Raw genomic sequence first — 6,000 nt, forward strand, 5'->3', positions numbered from 1 at the left:
ATGGTTCATTCAGACAAGTAGCAACAGTAGATACTAAAATAATTTGGGGGAATGTTCTTGAGTAACAAGATATTTGTATAGTCTTAAAGTTTGACCTCACAAATTACTTACTAACTGCAAAAGAGAAAAAGCTATTTCTACTTTGGAAAAAATCTGTTGGACATTATCTTAACCAGTAATGGAATATCATTACCCATAATGAAATAATCTGACATTATATGCTTCCTGATGTGATGCACTGAGAAAGACCCAACGCCATTCATGTTATATTCTTGCCAAATATGTCTAATCAGAATTTAAACATGAGTCACATTTATGATACTGGCTACAGAAGAACTTTCTTAGGTGTTGCAAAAATCTCACTGTCATGAAAGACCAAAAAATAAAGCAAGGAATTGTTAATGAAGAATAAAGGGACATGACAAATAACTGTAATCTATGACACTAGATTTGAACTTTGGTTGGAAAAATTAATCATTAAAGATATTATTAGGATAATTAGGAAATTGACTATTATTGTATTTAGATAACATTATGGCATCAGTGTTAAATTTCTTGAGATTGATCATGGTATTTTGGGTATGTTCGAAAATGTCCTACAAAGAAGAAGCTGGTAGTAGAAAGGCTATTTAGTAATAGGAACGTAAGATGAGGAAATCAGGGGAATTGAAGACATCCCCTTCATAAATATTTCTAAAGTATAAGTGGGATTTGAGTTCCAATTGGACAATGAGAAAGAGAGTAGACTTGAAGATAGTGTTGAAGTGTCTAATTTGAATGAGAGGACAGATGGTGGTGCCATTCACTAAAACTGCCAAGTGTGCATACTGAGCTATCTGTAAGACATTCATGGGGAAGCTTTCATGTGCCATTAGAAAGGTTTGTTTAAAAGTCAGGAATCTAGTTAGAGACAGAAATCCCTAACTGAGTAGTATATGTAAAGAAGTGATAGCTAAAGCCATTGTGGGTGATGAAATCTCTCAAGGGAGTAGAGAATGGGATGACAATGGGAAAACAGGATATTGGAAAACATCAGTATTCCTTGAGAATCCTACTGTCCTATCCATTCTCCATGGTAGCCCATTCCACAGAATCAGAGCTTCAAAGAACATGGCTTCACAGTCAGCTCTCACCAGGAAACAGAAGTCACTGAGATGGTCTGTGCCTTCAATGAAGGGACTACTTCCAGTGGTGTCAGAAAGCTTAAGGAAACAAAGAAGTTGAGGCACCCAGAGAATAGCAAGAGTGGGGCACCATTACCACTTTTAGACCAAGGGGCAAGGAGAAGAAAAAGTGTTCCTGGAGCCTAGTGTGGGGTGGAGCTATGAAGAAGGGACTGTTTGGTGGGAAATACAGATGTAGAAGAACATGTCTGCTTCCAGAAAGGCTTAACTGAAAAGTAAGAAAGGGGAGAAGAAATATGCCAACCTCCCCACCCCCACATTTTAAAAATCTGAGCTATAATTCACATAAAATTTTACATAACATAAAATTCACCATTTTAAAACATACAACTCAGTGGTTATAATATAGTCACAGGTTGTGCAACATCACCATTATCCAATTCCAGAATGTCTTCATCGCCCCAAAAAGTAATCCCATACCCATAGGCAGTCACTGCCCATTGTCTTCTTCCTCCAACCCCTGGCAAGTACTAGTCTATTTTCTATCTCTGTGGATTTGTCAATTCTAGACATTTTTTTCATAGGAATAGAATCATACAGTATATGGCCTTTTGTGTCTTTTTTCCTTCACTTAGCATAATGTTTTCAAGTTCATCCATATTATAGTATGTATCACTACTTCATTCCTTTTTTTTTTTTTTTTTTTCTTTTGCGGTACACGGGCCTCTCACTGTTGTGGCCTCTCCCGTTGTGGAGCACAGGTTCCGGATGCGCAGGCTCAGAGGCCATGGCTCACGGGTCTAGCTGCTCCACGGCATATGGGATCTTCCCGGACCGGGACATGAACCTGTGTCCCCTGCATCGGCAGGCGGACTCTCAACCACTGCGCCACCAGGGAAGCCCTACTTCATTCCTTTTTAAGGACGAATAATATTCCAATGTATGGGTATACCACATTTGTTTATCCATTCATCAATTGGTGAATATTTGGGTTGTTTTCACTGATTTCCTGCTTGTACAGAGCCTCAAGGTCAGCCAGGGCCTTCTCAGGTCTTTTGTAAACATTGGCATAGCCCTGGGCTTAGGCTTGGCCTTCCAGATTTCCAGGACTAAGTTGAAGCCTTTCCAAGCCCCTGTAGACAACTCATTGTCTAGCGTTTCTTTTTAATCCTTTTGATTGTCTGTTGCTTTCCCCACATTGCCTTGGACAGTATATTAAAACACTACCAGATACATGATTTTAAAAAAATGTCCCTATCCCCAGGGGTTTTCAGCACTATGCAAGTTCTGAGACAGGTGAAATAAAGACTTTTGAGTGAAAATGAAGCTTTCTGATTGGATTTACTAGAGAACCATGAGATAGGTCAAATGATTGCTCTTTGGGAATGAGTCTTTGAAAGAGCTCCAGCTTCATTCTGCTCTGTCAGGTGCCAGGAATGCAGGATGTTATTTTTCAAGGCTACCTCTAAGCTGGGGGAGTGGGGATGGGACCAGGGTCAAAGCTGCTGCTTTTACAGAGATTCAGCTGTTTTTCTTGAGTGAAAGCTACTGGATTGCTACAAGTCTTTGATTAATTTCTAGAATTCTGAAAAATTGATTCTGACAGTTGCAATTTTTGGGGGGTTGCTGTTATGGAAGGGAAATTTTTTGGAAGTCCTTACTCTACCATTTTGCTGCCATCACCTCTTGCCCTTACTTTTAAATAACTTGTCAGTGTCTTCCATTGGCTAAACCCAAAACATCTAAAGCCAGCTGCCAAGGGAACCTGGATAAAGAAATCTGTGGGGATCAGATGACCAGAGAGCAGGACAGGGCATAGATGGCAGAAAATGGAATGGAGCAGGAGTGAGTGGTCAATAATCAGCCCATCCTAGAAGAGTAATCAGGCTTCAGTACAGTACCTTGTATTGAAGTGGTCAATGGGAAACTATCTAGGCCTCAATAGAAGAAATCAAGTTTTCTTTTTTGATACATATAAGTCAAACAGAAATAAAGAAATAATTTTGGCCAAGAATACTTTGAGACTTTGGGAGAATAATATGGCCCTAGTTTCAGCATCTTCTTATAGCCTTTGGACCCACTGTTTAACCCAATATCCTTACTATGCTCTAAGGAAAACCTCTTTCAAAAGAGCATTCTTTTCAGGAAGACTGGGTGAAGAGTTTCCTTCTCTTAGTCTTCCATCTCTCATATCATCAGATCTTGAAAGAAACACGAAAGAAAAACACACAGCGAAAGTCTGCGTGATAGGCACATTTTCCCTCTCTTGCAGAGCTTTAAGATGGACGTTTAAAATATGTTCATTTTGCAGTCATCTTAGAAAACTCCTTTTATCTTCAGCAGGCCTGAAGAATAGCTTGACACCATCTTATGTAAAGCAATTCCTAACAGAATTGAAGGCCATTATGAAATGTGTGGGTCTCCCATTAAATACTTTTCTCATAAAACCAATGTGCCCATGGGTGGAAAACTTCCCGCTTAGCAGGAGGGGAAACTTTGACGTGGTCTGCAAATTTATCAGTTTCCAGAAAATAATCACTAAGGTACCACTTATCCAAACCCTTTAATCTCCCTGTGCTGCTAGAATTCCATTGCCTCCTCTCTGCTTCCTGAGGCAGGTGCGTGTGACAACGCTCATCATTTAGGTAGTAAGGCTCAAGCAGTTATTTTATATTCTGTGACTTGTCAAAGGTTCCTGAGTGGAGGCTCTATCGCTCTGTATTTGTCGCAAAAGAGAAATACAAAGACCCTGTTTGATAAGGGCTGGGAATGCTGTCTGTTGATCCACAGGTGTCTAGAACTCCTACTGGAGTCCCTGGATCATCCAACCACATATGTTCCGTTCCTACTATATATGCTGCTGTAAGGGATCTTATGAAGAAACTAGGCTCCAGGCAGAGTTGCACAAGAAGGCAAATGATGACCTGGATGAGGTGGTATACTAGTGATGCAAGCACAGGTTGTGGCAGGATTTGATCCTGGGCTCCTAAGCAAAACTATGAAATTTCTCCTTATGCAGAGTTTCTCATCCTTTCTTCCATTTGCCTTTGCTCTGCCTCCCCACTCTCATTTGGCATCCTGACTTCCTGGAATTTCAACAATAAATGCCCACTTGAATTTGCTTTCATAGTGTTCAATTAAACAAGGAGGCCATTGGACTGAGGTGGCTTTATTGCCTTAGTAGCCTGTGTAAGCAAACTGAAGTCTGTAATGCCTCGAGATTATGAAATTGAAGCTTAAGGACAACCAATCACAAATAGCCAACTAAGCTTTCCCAAATGATGCAACCACTTATGCTACAGCCAATCAAATAATTTCCTTGCTTTGCCACTGCGTCTTCTCTATGAAAGTCTTTCCCTAGCTCCTGCTTTTGGAGCATTTCTAATCACTTCTGGTTGCCCAAATTGAATCAGTTATTGCTCAAATAAACTCTTAAAAATGCAATGTCCTTCAATTTATCATTTAACACCAGCATAACCATGTTCCAAAATTTTCCCCTTTCCTTCTAGCCATTAAAATCTACCTATCTCATGTCCTTATAGCATCAGAAAGCTTGGCTGGCATACTAATATATGTCAAGGTGGCAATCACTGAAAGAGATTATTATTTCTTCTAGGTAACATATTTGATTTTTAATAATAACTTTCGATTTTTAACTTGAAAGGGCAACTAATGAAATTTTCCAGAAAAACAGCAAGGTATGCGAGCTAGATATTTTATAACTACCATTCTACTACCTTCCACTCTGTACCAACTCTACACTAGACACTTTAAATAAATAGACCATTCAGTCTTCATGATAACACCGAGGAAGTTATTATTATTCCTAGTTTGTAGGTGATAAACCTTGTTGCTCATAAAGATGAGTGACATAGGTAGTAAAAGGTAGAGGTGTGATTTGGACCCAGGTCAATCTGATTTCAAAGCCTTTAGTACCCCTCCTATGACAGCTCTCCTGGCTGAATTCAGACTAATCAACTCATGTGAGGACAATGTGTTGGGAATTTGTGTACTTGGTGTCATTGTATCTCATTTTCATTCTAGTCAAATGGGTAGTCTCTTCCAACTCAGGGACTTCCTTCTTTAATCTAATTTTTATTTATCTTTCTGGAGTTCAAATTATTACTATTTTTTTTCCATTTTGGTACTGAATTAGCAAGAGAAACCTCAGCCCTTTCTCTTTTGATGGTGTAAGTTACTCAGAGACCAAGGAGGGACAATAAAAACTACTGTCCTTCTGGAAATTGTACTTTCACGAGTCTTGAAATTAGTGAATGTTTAATAACTTGGTAGCCCAGAGTAGGGTTCTGGATGAAATGAAGGGGCATAAATAACGCAGTAGTCTCAGTGGAAAGGTGGAAAAACACCTTCATGACCTTCTTTTCTCCTCCAAATGTTGTGACTTGTGGGACTCATGGGAAAGACACGGTGTGCCTTGAGGGATGTGGGGGAAATGTGAGCTCCAGGAATGATGTTTATGAGCACTCTGATTTTAATGAAATACTATATTGGGAATGTCATAGGCACAGGTCAGGAAATTCTAAGGCCTGGCTTATAGTACAGGGAGGAAAGCTAACTCCTGACTACTTGTGAACAGGGTATCTGTGAACAGGTCAAGACCACCTGGCTTCTTCTCCTACCATGTATCCACTTGGGCAAGAAAACAGGGAGAGGTGAGCTAGAAATAAATTGTTCTCTGTCTCTGTCTCTCACATGTTAGTGAGATTCAGGCCCAGGCAAAGAAGAGATTACGTGTTTGAATTTACCTGTGATTGTTACAGAGGAATCAAAAGCCAAAGCTGGATAATAATTACTTGCATATTACTATTCTTCCTTCATCTACTACCAACTGATGTAGATAATTAAGTTAGTCAAA

Source organism: Monodon monoceros, unplaced genomic scaffold (genome assembly GCF_005190385.1).
Source record: "Monodon monoceros isolate NGI ecotype Baffin Bay Population unplaced genomic scaffold, NGI_Narwhal_1 Super_Scaffold_16, whole genome shotgun sequence".
Taxonomy (NCBI): Eukaryota; Metazoa; Chordata; class Mammalia; order Artiodactyla; family Monodontidae; genus Monodon; species Monodon monoceros.